The sequence below is a fragment of the Mus caroli genome, unplaced genomic scaffold (assembly GCF_978045245.1).
Source record: "Mus caroli unplaced genomic scaffold, Mus_caroli_1 scaffold_7, whole genome shotgun sequence".
NCBI lineage: Eukaryota > Metazoa > Chordata > Mammalia > Rodentia > Muridae > Mus > Mus caroli.
In genome coordinates this window covers 981,274-1,002,897 of record NW_028227262.1, presented here as the reverse complement: position 1 = coordinate 1,002,897, position 21,624 = coordinate 981,274, and the positions used below count along the sequence as shown (strand labels likewise).

At 43.0% G+C, this 21,624-nt stretch overlaps 2 pseudogenes; both read left to right on the top strand.

The window, feature by feature from the left end:
* Nucleotides 1–4,497: 4,497 nt before the first annotated feature.
* Nucleotides 4,498–5,622, top strand: LOC147003762 (sal-like protein 4 pseudogene; annotated as a pseudogene).
* On the top strand, nucleotides 5,621–10,294 carry LOC110295838 (sal-like protein 4; annotated as a pseudogene).
* The last annotated feature ends 11,330 nt before the right edge of the window (nucleotides 10,295–21,624 follow it).

Here is a 21,624-nt window from a genome sequence, read left to right as displayed (position 1 = left end):
TGATCAATCTAAGAAAGCCAACAGTCCATGAACCTTACTGTTTCTTTCTTAGAAGCTATTTCTACCACTTTATAGAAGAAAGGTCAATTTTTCCCTCTTCTAGAATATCACAAAGAACCACCATCTTATAGGGCAAAAACCTCCTGAGGTGCCATGCAGACAGATAATCCATATATCCGTGTGCTTCAAAGGAAAGTGACCACAAGGACATCAGGTCTTTGCTGTCAATAAAATAAGTCAGGTAATCCAGAGAAGGGGTACAGAAATGAATGTGTAAAACTGTAAAGTGATTAATTAGTATCTAAATCAAATTAAGTGACCTTCTGATGCATTAACTGGGGAACTCTTACTCCAGCCCCATAATATATATATAACACTGAGAGATACACACAAGTGCACATACACTGTGTGGCTTAAAATAAAAAGCTGTGTTTGTGTGTGGTGTGAGTGTATGTGTGTGTTTTGTGTGTGTGTGTAGTGTGAGTGTGTGTGGTGTGAGTGTATATGTGCTTGTGTGTATGTGGTGTGAATGTGTGTATATGGTGTGAGTGTATGTGTGTTTGTGTGTGGTGTGTGTAGTTTGTGGTGTATGTGTGTGAGGTGTGATTATATGTGTAGTTTGTGGTGTACATGTATGTGTGTGTTATGAGTGTATGTGTGTTTGTGTGTGTATGGTATGTGTGTGTGGTGTGTGAGTGTATGTGTGTTTGTATGTGTGTGGTGTGAGTGTATGTATTTTTGTGTGTGTGTGTGATATGTATGTGTGGTGTGAGTATATATGTGTTTGTGTGTGGTGTGAGTGTATGTGTGTTTGTGTGTGTGTGTGGTGTGAGTGTATATGTGTTTGGGGGTGGTGTGTGTAGTATGTGGGGTGTGTGTGTGTGTGTGGTGTGAGTATGTGTGTGTTGTGTGTGTGGTATGATTGTGTGTGTGTGTGTGTATTGTTTCTAGAAACTGATGATTCACAACAAAATGTTACTGTCCATGTATAAGCATCTACATGAGAATAAGAGCAAACATGGTGCTTGCTATGGGTCTTAACTCCAGTACATATTTTAACTCACAAAATTCTCTTAAGAGAAGTGGAGAAATGGCTCAGCAGTTCAGAGAGCTTACTGCTTTTACAGGGGACCCAAGTTCAGTTTTCAGCATCCACATCAAAAAGTTCACAACTGCCTGGAACTCCAGCTGCAGGAGGACCTGATATCTCTGGCTTCCTTGGGCCCCACAGTCATGTGCACATACTGAACACAGACAAACATATACACAACTGAAGATAAAATACATTTTAAAACATATGATTCTAGGAGCTAAACTGTAAGAGCTCCTAGAATAGCCCACTATTCTTAGGGTAATGGATACACAGAGAGACGTTAAGAAGATCGCTCAAGATGATATAGCTGGGCAAACTTGGGTTTTGCATCTAGACAGACTGACCATAGAGTCTGTATTTTCAGTCATATTTCCATTGCATTTATCTTATCATACATATTTAGTTGGAGTTTATTACCAAAACCCAAAAATATGTTAACATTACTGTCTTGTTATTATAGATTAAAATTTGATCATGTCCATATACATTTGCCTTGTAAAGAAATATGATCTCAATAAAAATTTTCATTCTGTATGGGTGCTGTGGAATGTGCTTATAACCCCAGCTACTGGGAAGACTAAGTAAGGCAGAAGGATTGGTACTTTTATTAGAAAGATATAAGAGAGTGTCTCTCTGTCTCTCTCTCTCCTTCCCCATCTCACCCCAGTGTGTGTGTGTGTGTGTGTGTGTGTGTGTGTGTGTGTGTGTGTGTATTAAAGACACAAGGAGAAGTTAGTCATCTTCAAACCTTAAGGAAAGGGCTCACCAGAACCTGGCCACACTGATATCCTACACTTAGACTCTAGAATTGTGAGGAATAGATTCCTGTGACTCAAGCCACCCACTCCATGGTATTTTGTTATGACAGCCTGAGGTGATGGCCTAATATAGTCATTGCAAGAACCAAATGAGATGCACAAGTAAAATGCTAATTGTCTTGGCACTAAATAGTAGATGCCAGCTGCCATTGCTAAGCATGAACAACGGTGTTCATATGAACCCATGGCTTAAAAATCAAAGAAGTAACATTTCTCTGTAAAATGGATGTTCTACTGTTTTGTTAGCATTTGCATTTGGTTAATCTTGACAAATAGAATTAACTTTACAATATTAAGGTTTTAGGTCTGTGGAAATAGTCTCATCAGTAAAGTGCTTTCTTTTCTAGTGCAAGGATTTAATTTGGGTTCCCAGAACCCACATAAAATAAAAAGACTGTACTGTGGCATGCACCTGAAATCCCAGTGCTTGGGGAAGAGACAGATAGATCCCTAGAGCTTGCTGGTGAGCCAGCCTAACCTAATGAGAAAGCTCAGGGTGAATGGGAGACCCTGTCTCGAAAATAAGGTGGTAGCATTCTGGAGGAATGACATCCAGTTTGTTTTCTGGCCTCCACATGCACACACATGAGCATGCACTAGCATGTACATGTGTACCAATATACACATGGACACATACATACATATACACCCAAAAATTTTTATTAGATTTAAGTTTTTAATAAGAAAAGAAAAAATCTCACAATACAAAATAAATACAAACGCAATGGGATATATATCTCATTCCTAAAAAAAAAATCACTGTGAAGAAATCACATATAAATTCTCAAGATTGGTGACTTTTTGACATATTGAACCATGAGTCAAAGCATGCAGAATTCATGAAAGGCAGAGCAAAGGTGATCTTGAAACAACTTGTAATATTTCAGAGCATGTCTTTTGGGACTGACTCTGGAGCAAGCAACTAGCCTACTTAGTCACTAAAATGAGAAGTTCCCCCAGGTGCTCATGTTTACTTCAAAAGCCCTAGACATCTATCACAAAAGCATCAGGGATTCTAACAGCCCTGAACCTGAAAAAGATTGAATCATGTACCTGGTACCACACATGTGTGCACAAGCATGTGGAGGCCAGAGGACAACCACACATGTTGTTCCTCAGAAAATGTCTGCCTTGTTTCTTGAGACATGGTCTCTCATATCTTGGAACTTAACAAGCTGGCCAGTGAGTCCCTGACTACCTCTGGGATTACAACTGTGCCCCAGTTGGGTCCCAGGGATTGAACTCAGTTCCTCATGCTTACAAGACAAGCACTTTACTGACTCAGACATTCTTCCAGGAATTTGTTAAAATGGCAATTACATTACATTAGCCTGTTTAAGCTGCCACAACAAAGCACCAGTAGGCACAGAAGAGGCAGTTTAACAATAGAAAGTCATGTTTCCATAGTCAGAAGCTTGAAAGCCAAGGTCCTTGTAGAATTAAATTCTTGTGAGTGCCTCTCCTTGACTTTCTGGTGGTCATCTCCTTATGTCCTCATTCCCTGTTTCCAAATCCCCTCTGCATATAAAGAGATCAGTCACACTGGTTAAGGACCCACTCTACTGAGACCAGCCCCACTGGGTAAGGACCACTCTACTGGCTTCATTTTAGTTTAATAACCTCTTTATAGAGACTGTCTCCTTTTGTACCAGTGGTGTAGGCACTAGTAAAATGCTCAGGACCCTATAAATAACCTCGCATGCATGCTCCTGTAAATGAAGCTCATTACGGAAGAAAGAGGAGGAGGGTGATGGAGAAGGGAAGGGGAGGAGGAGGAGGAGGAGGAGTAGGAGGAGGAGGAGGAAGACAATGGTAACAAAATCTGGAAAGAGAAATGGATCAGTTAAAGTATTTATTGGATAGGAGAGGATAAGGAAGAGTGACTATAACCAAAATGCATTATATACATATATGAAAGTATCACAATAAAATCCATTTTATATCACTGTACTGGCTGGTTTTATGTGTCAACTTGACACAGGCTGGGGTTATCACAGAGAAAGGAGCTTCAGTTGGGGAAGTACCTCCATGAGATCTAGCTGTGGGACATTTTCTCAATTAGTGATCAAGGGGGAAAGGCCCCTGTGGGTGGGACCATCTCTGGGCTGGCAGTCTTGGGTTCTATAAGAGAGCAGGCTGAGCAAGCCAGGGGAAGCAAGCCAGTAAGGAACATCCCTCCATGGCCTCTGCATCAGCTCCTGCTTCCTAACCTGCTTGAGTTCCAGTCCTGAATTCCTTGGTGATGAACAGCAGTATGGAATTGTAAGCTGAATAAACCCTTTCCTCTCCAACTTGTTTCTTGGTCATGATGTTTGTGCAGGAATAGAAACCCTGACTAAGACAATCACTAACGTGTAGGAATAAATAAGGATAAAAAAAGCTGTCTCCAAACATAGACCTTTTCTGAGGTTGTGTTTCAGTCACAATTTCAGGCCATAGGAATGACCCAGAGATAAGGATAGAAAAGAGCAAATGACTGGGAATGCACATTTTACAAAATAGGGGTAAAGTTTCCCAACAACAGGGATTGGTGGCAGAGAGGGGGCAAGTCACCAGGGCTCTTCCCAACACCCTGATGGACACACCATGTCTAGGCACAAGCAGGCAAAGCCACAGTACATCAATTTGGAGGGAGGTTAGGGTGAGCAACCACAGAAAACCAGGTACTCAAGGAACTCCCCAGGGAATGCTGATGAAGTGACAGAGGACATAGCCATAGTTAAGTGGCCGGCAGGAGACTCACATCTGAGAAAAGTGCTGTGCTGTCTTGAGTCCGTCTGAGTTCATGGAAAACAAGAAAAGTTGTAATGAGCACTCTCCTGTCCTCATCATGAATGTCAGTGAGAAGCCTTCAGACAATTCTTCATTGTCTGAAGAACCAGCCTGAGCCACCAGCCAGCCAGCCAGCCAGCCAGCCAGCCAGCCAGCCAGCCAGCCAAAGCAGCAAGGACAGCCATCAGGAGACAGTAGGGGCTCAGGGGTCTTGAAGGAAAAGCTGAGCACGGAGTTCATCCTTTGCTTAAAGACTGAGGCTTCCCTGACAGCCACACCTCAGTAAATAAGCTACTTACCCAAAGACAAAGTAGCCAAAACTAATGTGATCTCTAGAGGCACTCTGTGGTACCAATGTGGCAGTGAACCAGCAGAGCATAGATGCCCTGGCAGCACCTGTGTGGATGTCCACAGCATCCCATGGGTCTGGAAGCAGATCCTGTGTCTGCAGCTGCAGCAGCAGCAGCAGCAGCAGCAGCAGCAGCAGCAGCACCTCTAAATGATCCAGCTCATATAACAAATCCCACTCCTGGTGAACATGCACGCACACCACTTTAGAGTGGTTGGTGAGACTCTGATGACTTAAATAGTGCTCTGCTGCCTATTCCAGCAGACACTTGCGGCAGTGGCTCTACTCAGCTAGAAAGGCTCAAGCCTAGTCTGTCTCTAGATGCCTTGAAATAAGCCAGGCTAAGTCAGCCAATGTCCCCTTCAAGCCAGCTCGCTGTGCTTGGGGCCTACACCCTTCACCTTGAAGCCTTATGGGGCTTGGATTCTCCCCAACTTCATGTGTGGTCTCTCAAGCACCCTGCTACCTCAAACCCTGAGCTCTGTACTTCTTTGGAATCCTCTGTTCCTCTGTGGCACTGACCCATCCAAGAAGAGAAAAGGGAAGCCTCAAACATCTCTGCCTCCATGTTGGATGTCAAGGCCAAGGATGGGTTCATCCTCTACAAGCAAGAGTATCAAACAAACCTCTCCTGGACATGTAACAGCTCATGCCACCTATGTCAAAGTTGAAGTTTATGGCACCTTTGTGGGATCCACCACCATGACCCCAGGCGTGACACCTTTGCTAGAAGTACAGCCATGTCTACATGCCATCGCTGCACAGGGTATGAAAAGAATTCATCTGCCAGGGTCGTTCCAACCTACACGTAGACACATACTAGAGAAAAGCCTTTGCAATATGCAGTGGAACCTTCACTGCTGGGTGAACAATAACTCCATCTGCCAGGGCAGGAAGTTGGTCATAGAGAATATCACGGCTGCACTGGGTGCGAAGAGAAAGAGAATATTCCTTAAATGCTTCCCAAGGAACTCCTGTCCCCGTGGTGGGCTGGACTCTGCCTCATGGAACCAGTCCATCAATGATCTCAATGGCAATCTCACCAAGGACAATTCTGTGATCCAAAGTAGAGGCATCCCCACCCTGCCTGTATCGCTGGGGGACAGCTTTGTGGTAAGCAATGCCACATTTTCCAAGCTAGATGGCACGTGAACCAGAATGTGGAAAAGCCAAGTGTTCCCCACTGGGTGGCCGAACACCGCTCCCTCACTTCCTGGAAGAAAACAAGATTTCCGTCAGCCAAGGAGGAAGAGAGATGAGTAAGATTCCAGAACTTCTGCTTTATGTTTTAGTTTTCCAGTTTTTCTTAATCCCTCTCCTGTGTTTTCTCTTCCTGATATGCAAATGGTGTTTCTTGGGGTCCTACAGTCACAATTGTTGCTATGCTGCTTCCCCAAAAAAGAAAACACAAAGGAGGAAAATTGAAGGAAAAAAAAAAGCCAGAACAGACAAGTTCTTTTGTTTGGTTGGTTGGTTTTGTTGTTTTGTTTTGTTTTGTTTTGTTTTGTTTTGTTTTGTTTTGTTTGAATTTTGAAAAGAAACAGGATTTGAAAAACAGCTTTGTTACTTAGAAAAAGCTATAGCTGTTCCCAAAGTCTGTCAACTGTTTCAGAGTGAAGTGGTTGGGACTCTTGGACCACAGTAGAAAAGGCAATACTTACCAGAATGGGGGGCTGGGTTGTGGACGTGCTGTATACTTCCATGGTCACTTCATGTGGGTAAATGGACATCTGTGTACACAGAACCAGTTTATGCACTGTATTCACCTTCTGGTTTTCTTTGGTTGGTTGGTTTAGGTTTAATGTGTTTTAACATGATTTTTTTTTTTTAAGGAAAGAAAACGAAACCTCAGAAACTAAGGTGTTCCAATTAGCCCAGTTCCTTCAACCTTAGAGCCTTTGGTAGGATGGCCTCCACAAATGAACCCTGCTCCCTACGGAGCCCAGGGCTTATCCTGCTGCTTCCCACATTTCCCACAAACCCTACAGTGGCAGGCATCAGAATGCCCATTTCATATGGCTCTTCAGTGCCTGCTGCATGGAAGAACTCCATGTTCCTTCTTAGAGAGAGACTTCCAAATGGGCCAACTTCCCATCACAGCTCCATGTCATCTTTCTGCTGTTGTTATTGTTTCAATTTCCTTATCCCAAGTCCTGGAGATTTACATACACACACACACACAAACAGAGAGAGAGAGAAATAGAGAGAGGGGGGAGAGAGAGGGGAGAGAGAGGGGAGAGAGAGGGGAGAGAGAGGGAGAGGGAGAGGGAGAGGGAGAGGGAGAGGGAGAGGGAGAGGGAGAGGGAGAGGGAGAGGGAGAGGGAGAGGGAGAGGGAGAGGGAGAGGGAGAGGGAGAGGGAGAGGGAGAGGGAGAGGGAGAGGGAGAGGGAGAGGGAGAGGGAGAGGGAGAGGGAGAGGGAGAGGGAGAGGGAGAGGGAGAGGGAGAGGGAGAGGGAGAGGGAGAGGGAGAGGGAGAGGGAGAGGGAGAGGGAGAGGGAGAGCAAGATCGAGCAAGCTATTATGAAAGCTACAAAGTTAGGACAGGGAAGTCTTGGAAATGAGGGCTTGAATTTATCTGACTCATTTATTTTTAGTTTTGTAAAGAAAAAAGAAGGAAGGGATGGAGGAAGGGAGGGGGAGGAAGGAAGGGAGAGAAGGTAGAAAGGAGAGAGGGAGGGAAGAAAGAGTTTCTATTTTTGTTATTTTGTGACCACCAAAGTATTTCCAGGTCTTAAACCTAAGAGTCAATGTACTGCTGAGAAGAGCTGGATGTTCAAGATGTCTTCATGGTTGGTCTATATTTATCATTATCATTATTATTATTATTATTTGTGTACACGTAATAATTTTGAACAGTTGTTATAACAGCTCTTATGGTTTAAGGAGGAAAGAGAGACTTATTACTCCAGCTTCTAGGTAGAGAGTGGGTTGCTGAAATGTGGATGAAGACTATCAACCAAAGTCTTGGTTGTTACACCTGGTTTTAGGATTCAACTCTTTGTTGTTTTGGGTTCTGGCAGGTCATGCCTTTCCTTCTGGGATTGCAAGTGAACCCTGTGATAAAGCCTTGTCTGGCTTGACTGGTCACCCATTTGCCCTGTAAAGTAGATGTTGTTGCAGAGAACATGCCAGCTATGGTTTTCTCACACCCTGTGAATGAATGTGTAAGCTGCGGTATAATTTTACCTGCTGATGCTGTCTGTCTGAAAATAAATTTTGAATATTTTTCTGCCACCCGCAAAGAAAAGAGCAATACACAAATATATCTGTAGACAGGAACAGCCCAGGAGGTACATACATAAATAGAACAACCCACTAACAAGAAAAAAATGAACAAAGAATTAAAACATGAATTGTAGTGAAGAGACAACTCGAGTGACCAATAGCATATCATGAAACATCTCTTTAGGATTCATAGAAAAACAACCAAACCTGCAGTGATGTACCACCATTCCATGCCCCTCAGGTTGGCCAGAATTTTGAAGTCTGACAGCACCAAGAATATGACTCAATCACAAAATATAATACTGAGGTGGTATTTTGGAAAGTACACATAAATCAAAGAAATCCAAATTTGTTTGGTATTGCTAATGGGTGCCTGTCTTAGTTTGGGTTTTACTGTTGTGAACAGACACCATGACCAAGGCAACTCTTGTAAGAACAACATTTAATTGGGGCTGGTTTACAGGTTCAGAGGTTCAGTCCATTATCATCAAGGTAGGAGCATGGCAGTGTCCAGGCATACATGGGGCTGGAGGAGCTGAGAGTTCCACCTCCTTTTCCAAAGGCAGCTAGCAGAAAACTGGCTTCCAGGCAGCTAGGAACAAGGTATTAAAGCCCACGCCCACAGTGACACTCCTACTCCAACAAAGCTATACCTCCTAATAGTACCATTCCCTGGGCCAAGCATGTACAAACCATCACAGTGCCTTGACTTATGACCCAGAGATGTCAATCCTAGAACCAGTCACTAGAAGCCTTGCAGCTCTCCAGCAATAGGCACAGAGAAGTCCACAGCAGGACTACCTGTAACAAACAACCAGGTGTCTACCCCATGGTTATAGCACAGTGTATATTTAATGTGTGATCTTATAATGAAAATGGCCATTTGGTTTTGGACAAACCAAAGGCCCCAGACCAACATCAAAAACAGAAAGGTGAGTGAAAAGGTAACTTAAAGTATTAACAGAACAGCTTTTCAGTCAAGTTAAATTTCAATGCATTCAAAGATCACAATACATCCTTAGGGTCACAAGCATACATATTAAAATCATAAATAAAAAGAGGACACTAAATATAAATTTTAAGATAATGGTATTTTTGAGAAAGAAACAGAATTGGGTGGAATACAGTGCAGAGGTATTTGTTGAATCCATTCCAAACCCTGTAAAATTTATCAAGGGTTTTCTTATACATTTAATACTTAAAAGTTAGTTATTTTATTAAAGATACCACACTCAGATAAAAGTCAAGATGTTATAAAATGATGACTTTGCTCCTAATCTTAACTATTTGGGTACTCTGTGATAGGCAGTTGTATATTTTATTTCCATGCCAAGACTCACAATTCAAGGCCTTGTACATACTAGGCAAGCACTCTGCCACTAAGTCCAAGTTTCATACTTTGTTTAAAAGATAGTCACTGGGATGGAGAAAGGTCTTGGGGTTTAAGAGCCTGTTCTGCTCTTGCTGAAGACCTTAATGTGGTTCCCAGCACCCCCTTCAGACAGCTCAGAGTCACCTGTGAACATCCAGCTCCGGGGATATGACACCTTGGCTTCCATGGGCATTTACATACACATAATTAAAAATAAGATAAACCCTTTTTAAATATATTAATTTTATTATAAAAAGATTTTATCCCTGTATATTTTAAGTTTTCTGAAATACACCAAGACAGATTTTAGAGGTAACAAGCAAAATATAAGGGCTCAATTTTTTAAAATAAATATTCAAATTCAAAATGCATTCATGTTTTCAAACATACAAATGATATCTCCAAGAAAGAGTTATGAGTGCAAATATACCAGGCTGTCCAGCAGAAAGACACAAGCCTCATTATACCCTATACCATTTATAGGAACTAAGATGTCCCAACATAGCTCAGAGCCCACAGACCGACCAAGCTGTCAAGTGCTGGGAGAAATAAAGAGGAAGCCCAAACGCTATGTTTTGGTTCCCCTGACTCTACTACAGAAGAGCACCTTGTGTGTATCAGGAAACATCACTCAAGTCTACCAGGCTGCAGCTGCCAATGCCTGAATGCTAGGGCTGCCGGGGAACATGGGTGGAGCAAAAGAAGGGTGGGCTAAAAGGGGAGAAACAAACACTCTATTATGAGTAATCACCCCAGATTTCTCGTCTCTGCCTGTTCAGTAGATGCTTGGGTTAATTCAAAAGCAATTAACCAAAAAGCTTTATCAGGGGCCGACAGGACATATAAATATAATAGCAGCTCTGTGAGTTACAAAGAGCCCATCAGCTAAGAAAACCTGAAGACAAGCTTCCTGGATTCCTATGGGTCTTCAGGTTACTCATCCAAGACGGAGAGTGGACAGAGTCAGACCAGCTGTTTCTCATATTGACTTTCTCTCAGGGGTCCCAGTGTGGTCAAATATACTGCAACATGAATCTACATTGCAAACCACAGGTTTGCATGTACTGATCAGTATAGATGGGTATTGATGGGTCTCTCTGTGCTGGTTCCCTTTCTTTCTTTCCTTCCTTTCTTTCTTTCTTTCTTTCTTTCTTTCTTTCTTTTAATCATTAACCCTTTAACATCCCTCATCAGCTTTATAACAATTTCTGGTACCCTTGTACCTCAAGTCCTTAACAATCCTAAAAGTTTCATTCCTGTTCAAAGTACCCAACACAGAAATCAAGAAGAGTATAGGAATCATTGTTTCTACTTGGAAAGTAAAAGATTACTGTGTCCAAAGATCTTCATGACTCACAACTAGCCTTGAGTAAAGTTAAGAGCTAATGCCAAGCCAGGTGTGGTGGCGCACACCTTTAATCCCAGCACTTGGGAGGCAGAGGCAGGCAGATTTCTGAGTTCGAGGCCAGCCTGGTCTACAAAGTGAGTTCCAGGATAGCCAGGGCTATACAGAGAAAACCTGTCTCGAAAAACCAATAATAATAATAATAATAATAATAATAATAATAATAATAATAATAGAGCTAATGCCATTCATAAGCATGGTACATGACATCACGCCACCTTCTCTGTGGTCTTCTGGGAAGTTCTACTGGGCTAGCACGGCTATAACATTGCAATGCTGAGCATTGTCAAATGCAATTAAATTAAAAAGAAAAGGTCAAAATACAGCAAGAAAATCTTGTTACATCCCATACATGGGAGTTGAGCAGCCAGAATAATGTGTTGTAGAGCTTATTTATACCAGGCATGATAAAAAGAAAGAAAGAAAGAGAGAGAGAGAGAGAGAGAGAGAGAGAGAGAGAGAGAAAGAAAGAAAGGACGGGAACCAGCACAGAACCATCAATACCCATCTATACTGATCAGTACATGCAAACCTGTGGTTTGCAATGTAGATGCATGTTGCAGTATATTTGAACACACTGGGACCCCTGATGTTGCATTATTTACTGTTGGTTCCCAGCACCCACTCAAGACAAATCAGACTCACCTGTAATTCCATCTGTGCCTAGTTTCATGACTCAGCCCTAGCACATACCTTTAATCAAAGAGCTTTCTGTTAATTGTAAACAGCATTAAACAAAGTCAACCATAGGTTAAGAGGTAGAGCAAGCAACCAGTTGACAGGAAGTAAACATGGGAAAAATCAAACAGAGAGTAAAAGGAAGTCAGGAGGATGGGTAGAGAGGCACACAGGAAGTAGAAGGGAAGGACATTCAGTTTGAGACGTTTTGAGACTCGTGGAGGAGAGCTTCCTTTTGGGACATGAGCTATGAAGGAAGGCCAGTTGTGTGTTTTCTCTGCTTCTCTGAGCTATCAGGCTTTCACCCCAGCATCTGGCTAAACCAAACAATTGAGATTTTATTTAAAAAAACAACAACAACAAACAAACAACAGATGCAAATCCATGGGTTGCAGAAACAGAGCTTTAAATGCTTACTGATCCAGGCGACCATCAGAGTAATCCTTTGGGAGGCTTAATCATAAGATGATTTATCAGTCTCTATAGAGCCTCACAACTATTAACAGAGCACTTTGAGAATTAAGAGTTTTCAGAACTGACCAGTCACACATGGCATGGGTTAGTCTAATTGTAGTAGCCCTTTAAGAGAGGGGGGTGGGGTGCTTTGTCAAGATGCTAGAGGAGTCTTTATAATAAAATTTGGGGTTAAAATTCCAAGTCACAAAGTAAATGGCAGCACATGTCACCGTGAGCATCAGGCTCTGCTTCTAGGCCCAGTGACCTACTCAGCTGTGACAGGGCATAAGAATCAAGGGGATGCCAGAAATGCCTAGAATTCGAAAGGACGCAGCTGGTAGCATGGTGACTTTGTCAGTCACAGGTTCCAGGGTGGGCATCTGAGCCCAGCAGGAGGGAATAAGGAGGCTGAGCAAGGTAAGTTTCCTCCCTGCAACCTGCTAAATAGACATGCCCAGGGAAACTGCAACAGAAACAGTGATAAGGTGAGGATTGGAGGGTGCAGTGTTTGCAGATTAGATGCATCCTAAGCACTGTCCACTGCTCATGACCAACATCAAAGGAGTGTTGGTACAAACTGGACATTCTAAGGCATGGAGTCTCCTCTTCTGAGCCTGCACCGACCTCCCTTCTATAGCCCTAGAACCTTGTTTCATCCACGCAGAGCAGTACAGTCACAGTTGACAGGAAAGCAGACTCTGAGACCATATCAGGATATTTCTAAAAACTTTGGGGACCCCCCAAATTGTGTGTATATGTTACAGGGGAAATCTGAGTTATTTTTTTTTCTTTGCAGGGATTGGGAAACATAATCTCATTTGCAAAAGAATTTTAAAACAGACTTAGTAAGACTCTCAAGAGCAATTTTTTTTTAGCGTTTGAGAGAAACGCCAGGCAGACCAGCTGTCTCAGTCTTGGCAGTAGCCAGGAAAGATAGAGGAAAGAGGAAGAGACAAGACTTTGAAAAGCAGAGTGGGGAAGGGGGGTGCAGGGGTGGGGGGAGTCAGTGAGCAGCTACATGGCAGACAAGTAGCTGAACAGCAGAAGGGAGGGATTTCAGAGGAAAGAAGAGAGTCAGGGGAAGCATGCTCAGCCTCATCAGGAAGAAAAGGCGAATAAAGGAAGGAAAAGCAAAAGTTGTGCTTTTCTGGGTCACTCTGGAAATCAGTCAAACTGTTGTTTTACAAGACGGAAAACCCAGCAAGTAACTGCCCCCCCCCCCCCGGGAGGGGTTTCTGGGAAGGGTAAGTACATTATCTCATTAAGGAGATAACGTTTCCTCCTCTCTCCTTAGCATGGCTTTAAGTAAATCAGCTTCCCCAGGGATGGACTTCAAGCTAGGTGAATGACAGCCCTCAGCTGGATTAACTCTTACAGGAGGAGATAACAGGATGTAATGTTCTCATCTTTGGAGCAGATAAGAATGCCCAAGGCCAGAAGTACATTTCATTAGGGAGGGGGTCCATCCTCTAAGCTCTCTGGGGCTCCTAATCTCCATCTAGCTACCTAACAAGGACATGTGAACTGCCATTGTAAACACCATGCTTAGAGATGCTCACATACCAGAAGGCTGTCAAGCTCTGCCTCACACCAGTTCCACTTCTTCCAACCCAGCAACACCAGTTCTCAGGGACACCTCACTATTCTGGGCCTTCTGCTTCCTAGCAGGGTGACTCTAAGAAAATTCTCTAAACTCTCAAATCTTCCTACAAATCCTTTAAAACGTCTACCTTACCAGGTCCCAGAGGAATTAAATCATGTGTAAAGAGCTTGCCCTGATGGCTTACATAAAGTGAATTCTCTTGTTTTAGCAATTATTATCTCAATGTCATTTTTTACTGTGATGACTTAAACGGGGAAGGGGGTTTCAAAAGAGTAAGATACCAATAATAAGCTTCTTCATTGATATGTGTTTACATAAATTATTAATTTAAATATTTAAATTATGAATTTAATTGTGTTCAGCTTTTGGGACTTGGTTAAGTGACTTTCCTACAACCTCTATAAAAGGACCCCCTGTTGTGCCCTTGCTTTCTTCAAGACTCATAGCTCACCATAATACCAACAGGTTGTAAACTACACCAAAGGTCAATTAATGGTACTACACACACACACACACACACACACACACACACACACACACACACTTCTTATGGACACATATTTACCAAGCCACAATTCCACCCAACCCACAAAAATTAGAATTAGATATCTATAAACCAGGCTTAATTTTACAAACAGAAAATCTAGATAAAGCTATTTTAACTTTTGGGTTATTTCATAACATAATTTTTATTTATGTTTTTCTTTTTCTTAATTAATTACATAAGCTTGGAAAAAGTTAAAAATAATTTTTATTTGCATGCAGGCAATATGTTTACAATATTTAGCACACTTAACCCTAAATACTGAACTGTTTGCAAATACACTCCATTCTCCTCAGATGATGGGTTTCACTCACTGCCCTTTCTGCCTAGTGTTCCTATCCAACATCTGAAACCTACCAGGGGCATTTACCACTTGCTACAGCAGAGGGCTCACACATGGGCACCTATTGTTCAATTTTAAAATGTCTGCTCCTGGTTGGAGTTGGCACTGGGTGAAGGATGGGAAGGGAGGTCTTTGGGACAGGACTGAGTGATGCTACAGCTGAGCTCCTACAAGTGGATAACTGCTAAATTACAACTTTGAAACAAGGAGTTGTTGCTCTTCTCTAATGGGCTGGAAGAACCTTTGTGAGGAAGTTATTGTTTCATCCTTACCCGCTTGGTGACAGAGCTCTGTGGTTGTTCACCTGCTCCATCAGAGCAGAACCCATCAAAGTTGTCTGAAGCTGCTATTCTGTGAAACCGTTCATACCAAATAGAGCTGTCAGTACCTAATTTTCTCATCAGGAAAACACTTCCTTCAAAATTCAGGAATGCTTCTGATAAATCCCCCTGGCTCTTCTTCCTCTGAGTTAGTGTTTGCCTATCTTCAGAGTCATGTGGAACATCACATTCCCTCTTTCCATGTGGAGCCTGGAGAACCGTCTGTTACCCTATCTTCCTGTAAGATGGGACTGACCACGTGTAGGCAGGACACCAGATCTGGATTTTCTGGGTGTCTTGTTTGTCTTCCAGGTGTTTCCTCTACTCCTCTCCACTTTCTATCCCAAAGCCTGTACTCTACAGCACACTAAGTATAGGCTCCTCTAACCTGTAATCTGCAGTCTCTACAGTATACTAACTGTGGAATACTCTAACCCAACCACACACATGCCCTCCAGGTAGCAGCTCAGTATCACTGTGGGGCTCTGACAAACAGTGGTATACTCCCTGCCTCTCTCATGGCTATGACCAAATACCTACCTGACAAGAGGCAACTTAAGGAGGGAACATTCTCTTTTGATTCATGGTTTGAATACTCACAGTCCATTGTGGCAGGAAAAGATTGGTGGTTGAATGAGAAATGTCCCACGAAGGCTCATGTGTTTAAATACTTGGTCCTGACTTTGTGCCGATGTGTCAGGAGGTTATGGGACTTTTAGGATAGCAGCCTTGCTAGAAGTACATCATTGGGGCAGGCTTTGAGAGTTTAAAGTTTCACCTCACTTACAGTTTTCACTCTCTGATGTGTGTGTGTAGCTGAGATGTGATCTCTTGGCTTCCTGCTCCAGGTACCTGTCACCAAGCCTCCCCCCTCATGAAACTGTGAGTCAAGAAAGACTTCTCCTTTGAGATTTTATCTTTACTCGTGTGTATGTGTGTCATATGTGTGTAGGTATTCACAGAAACCAGAAGAGGGTGACAGATCTCCTGGAGATGGAGTAACATTCTGGCACACACATTGATCTGGCCTCTAATTAGTTTCCCCCAAAGGCCCATGTGTTCACAGCTTGGCTTCTAAGTTGGCACTGTTGGGAGGTACAGTCTGGTGGGAGGTCCTAGTTCACCAAGGGCACACTCCTTTAGGAGTTCCTTTCTCTTCCATTCCATGAGAAAGATGGTTCCACTCTACACAGATGTCCACCATGATGGGGCTGCCTTCTCATAGGCTTAAAATGATGACAATCAATTATGGATATACCTCTGAAATAATAAACACAGATAAATCTTTTCTCTTTAAATTTAACTATTCCAGGTGTTTGTGACAGGAAGGGAAAGTTGGCCAATACACACTCACATACATGAATGCATACACACACACACACACACACAAACACACACACAAAGGGCATACTCAAACATAATGGTAAACATCAAGGGAAAAACTTAAGTTCTTAAAATAAAAAAATGAAACTAGGCAACTCCTTAAATCTACATAACTGCATAGAGTATTGTTCCTTGTATTCCAATTACCAAAAGAAAACACAGTGAAACTCTCTAAATCTAATACCAATTTTATGGCTAAATTATTTCCATTTACTTGAACAAAGTCAGATAATAAAATAATATCATGATTTATAGAAGTTTCACTTATTACAAAGGCTAATAAAAAACAGAAACAGAATAATGATCACTACGTGTGTCATGGATTTTTCTTTTGCCTTCGCTGTGTACAGAGGGGTTTTAAGCAAGTACACAGTTGACCTATGCTTTCCAAACAAGTATGTTAATTTTCCACATGGCTCAGGAACATTCCATCCATTGTTTTGTCCATTATAGCTTTTTCCTTAGTCATAAAGCCTGCATTCATTCACCTTCTTTCCACTGAAAATATCAAGAGAATGAAGGCTTAGCACTCTACCAGCCCTAAGCTATTGTTTGTGCTATAACTCCACAATAACCATGAATTTATTTATAAATGTGTTATTTCAAGTACTAAGATGATCTTTTTGATAAGTATTTCTTTTATGAAATTAGTCAACTAATTGGTTTTTATCAAGTTTAACAATATGCAGGATAAAAATTGCTGGGAGTTTTTTTTTAAGAAGAAATAGAACTCAGGGACTTGATAATGTAAAAATACAAATTACCAAATTATATTGATGAATAAGAAAACTGTAACTGATGTGGATTGTCAAGTTGCAATGAGTCATGAAGAAACAGTAGCAATGCTGTTTGTGTTGCAATAGAGTCCTTTGCGTTGAACAAAATTATGAAGGAGGACAAATAGAGATGGATGGAAACCACACCAACTAGAAATCCCAGGTATGGTAAGAGAGAGATCCCAGGTGCAGTAACAGAGAGATCCCAGGTGAGCCGGGAAGTAACAGAGAGATCCCAGGTGCACTGGACAGTAACAGAGAGATCCCAGGTGCACTGGACAGTAACAGAGAGATCCCAGGTGCACTGGACAGTAACAGAGAGATCCCAGGTGCACTGGACAGTAACAGAGAGATCCCAGGTGCACTGGACAGTAACAGAGAGATCCCAGGTGCACTGGACAGTAACAGAGAGATCCCAGGTGCACTGGACAGTAACAGAGAGATCCCAGGTGCACTGGACAGTAACAGAGAGATCCCAGGTGCACTGGACAGTAACAGAGAGATTCCAGGTGCACTGGGCAGTAACAGAGAGATCCCAGGTGCACTGGACAGTAACAGAGAGATCCCAGGTGCACTGGGCAGTAACAGAGAGATCCCAGGTGCACTGGACAGTAACAGAGAGATCCCAGGTGCACTGGACAGTAACAGAGAGATCCCAGGTGCACTGGACAGTAACAGAGAGATCCCAGGTGCACTGGACAGTAACAGAGAGATCCCAGGTGCACTGGACAGTAACAGAGAGATCCCAGGTGCACTGGACAGTAACAGAGAGATCCCAGGTGCACTGGACAGTAACAGAGAGATCCCAGGTGCACTGGGCAGTAACAGAGAGATCCCAGGTGCACTGGACAGTAACAGAGAGATCCCAGGTGCACTGGACAGTAACAGAGAGATCCCAGGTGCACTGGACAGTAACAGAGAGATCCCAGGTGCACTGGACAGTAACAGAGAGATCCCAGGTGCACTGGACAGTAACAGAGAGATCCCAGGTGCACTGGACAGTAACAGAGAAATCCCAGGTGCAGTGATCAGTAAGAAGGAGGCACGTGGGAACAGACTACCTTAATAGGCAGCAGCAGGAGATGGAGAGAGACAGTAACCAGAATCTCAGTCTATAGCTGCCCAAAAAAGACAGGAAGGAAAACCAGGGAGGAGGTATCAGGTCATAGGTGCTGAGGCCAGGCGGCTATCCTTCCCAATTCTAGCTCTGCCACCTACCAGGGTCACTCTCCTCCTCTCCTAGACATGACAGCAGCAAGTGCCTCGGAGAATCCTGATATGTCTGGCATGATCAAATACAGATATTCTCATTTTCAACTCCACAGAGGGGCCAGGGCTTTACTGAAAGGTTTTTGTGTGGAGTGATGAGATAAGTCACTCAGCACTCTGGGAAAGCACCCATAATCTCATCAGGAAAGGCTCCTCCTTTCACACCCTAGGTGCCCTTCTCAGCAGTTTGAACTGGCTTCTCCCTCAGCTCCAGCTCCAGCATTACAAGACAACTGAAGGCCCTGGAACCAACTCTCCCACTTCAGTCCTTAACCAGAGGTTCCCAGAAACTCTCCATTGTCTACTCTTACAAATGCTGGACTTCATGGGGCCATGGACTGAGCATAGGTGGAGAAAGCCATGGATTCAGACAGTGGCTACATTTGTTATTCTTGATGAATTACTTGTTCATATCTTGTTCTTCTTACATGTGTAATATGTAAGTCATAAATGTGACTTGCTTCAGTTGTGAGGCTTGAGCGAGATGGTAACAGCAAAGGCAGATAAACCTGGTCAGACTGGTATGGTGGTGCACAACTGTAGTCCCATTACATGGAAGCCTGAGGCAAGGGGATGACAAGTTCAAGGCCAAACTGAGATGCATGGTGAGAATCTTTCCATGAGAAAAGGAGAGAAAACTGGACACAGCATCTAGTGGACATGCTTTGCTTCGAAGGTCCACTCCTTGGCAAGCAACAGATTCAGTGCAGTCATAGCACACACAAGATAAAGTATAACACATAGTATGACTACTTTAACCATCACAACAATCCATGAGGGAGACCGTGTCATTGTTCCCATTATACACATGAGGAAATCAAGGTTTACAAGGGTTCAATAATTCACCAAGTCACACACGGTTAAGAGTGATCCCATGAGTCTTCCTAACCCAATGCACCCCCTGCATCCTCAGAGTCCTGACTGAGTGACCACATAGCACAGTGTTGATCCCCAGGTCCAGGCCATCCCTGACCTCAAGCCCTCAGTCATGAGAATACTCCATGACAAGCCATAGTCAGCAGGAAGTATTTACCTATTACATTTTATCCACAAGGCACACGCTGCCCACTCTGTTACTTTTCTCTCCAGAAGGGTGAACATTTTAGTCCTGTCTTCTCATACATTCTGCCTTCATTCCTAGCTCTAGACAGACTATCATTAGGTTAGCGGTGTGTCCCACTCTCATCCAAGCTGAATGGATGGCATTGCTCTGCTCAAACCTTCACCCTACTGGTCATTTTCTCAGAGCCTGGGACAATTGTTCTCTTTCTGTCCCCAACACCTCCTACTTCCTTCACCCACTTCTGCTGTATTCTTTCCCTCAGGGAACTTCCCATTTATCCATCCTGAGGACACAAGGCCTACCCTTCTACAGCAGTCTCCACAGAGCACTGCTGTGCCCCAGTCTTCACCAACATCTCCATGGAACACTATTCTGGGAAAAATAACATCTCTCCATCTCAGGTTCTCTCCAAGCATATGACAGGTCTGAAAATGTATTCGGGGCTATCTCTTTAAAATGTATGTAGCCTGGGCCATCTCTTTAAACCATGATTCATCTCTGCTGACCCAGGGTAACACTGGGACATTTTACTTTTTTGGGTGTCTTCTATATTTCAGGAGAGAGGAAGTGAGAGTCCCACAGAGACGATGTGTATCTTCTCCAGTGTCAAGGTAAGCCCCATCTTCTGGTGAAGCTAGATCAGTGGCAGACTTGAAGAGAGACAGGTTTGAGTGTCCATGTGATTCTAGCATGTAACATGCAGACCTGCCCCTGCATATAATGCTGGGGCCTCTGTTGTACTAGGATACCAGGACTTTTAAAGTTTTGTTCAGTTTCCAAAATCTTCCATGAGGCTGTGTCGGTCAGCAGACATGTGACCTTCACCCATAGTAAAAAAAAAAAAAAACAACAACAAAAAAAAACCCATAAATTATTTTGATCACTTTACAAAGTAAGCAAGGTATTTCAAACTATGATTTAGCTTTCCATCAATGGGACAAAGCATCCAAGACAAATCAAGTCAAAGGATGAAACGCATTTTTGCTCATTGTATCAGAGGTACCAGCCCATAGTGGCATGGGCCTGTGACTCTTGGGCTGAGCCTCTCATCATGTCAGGTGTGAGGAGCAGAGGAAACCTATCTACCTCCTAGCACCCAGGATAGAGTGAGACAGAAGAAGGAATTGCCAGAGTTCTGATCTCCACTTCAAGGGCACACGCAAATGACTTAACTTCTGCCTACCAGGTTTCCCTCCTGAAGGTTCCACTGCCTCCCATGTGCCTTTGCAGAGCATTTCAGATCCAACACTCACTAGCTGGATTCAGAAGGAGCTGAATAATTAATCTTTTCAACTGTGACACACTCCTCATGACGTTCACGATAGACTGCTGTTCTCGGTATTTTTATGATTTTTATTTAAATTTACTTTGCTTTGATTTGAGCGATTTGCATTTCTATTTCTCTTATTCTGCTGTCTGCCACTGAAACTGTTATAATAGCTATTTCTAGCAATCAGCTCCTTCTACTGAGAGGCATCTCATGGTCTCATTACAAGCCCTCTAAGCTATACTGATTATGGGGATTTCCTGAGACCTCCAGGGTTCTCAGTCCTCTGTTAACATTGTCAGAACATAATTTGGTGAATCTGTGTGTGTTAGCTTGGTTTCTCAGACTTATTAGGCTCATGCCACAGCACTAGCTTATTTAGGGCTAGTTAAAAATGTTCAATGTTTCAGGGCATGTACTGTTTTTGCCGAGCACCAGAGTTTGGTTACCAGCACCCACGTTAAGTGGCTTACAACCACTGTAACCCCAACTCCAGGAAGATCTGATGCCTTTGGCTTCCACAGGCAACAGTACTCATCTGCACATACTCACACATGTGCATGCACTCACACTCAAAACTTCAAAATAATTAAAGTAAATATTTTTTAAAATAAACTTCTTGGTACACACTGTATTTAAGTTTTAATGACTACTTGTCATTGCTTCTCCGGGAGATAGGAGGCTAAGCTCTTGCAGTTCTCTGACCACAACTTCACCAACTGCTGTATGTTTCTGCCACCTAACAGCATATACTTATCACAAACAATTGATTGCACAGACTTTGGATGATTTTAAACCAGGAGCTTTGGAGTACACTTGTGCTCCATGGCATCATAACACAAGTCAGTCTCCCATACTCCAAAAAAACCACTCCTCTATGAAACCCTT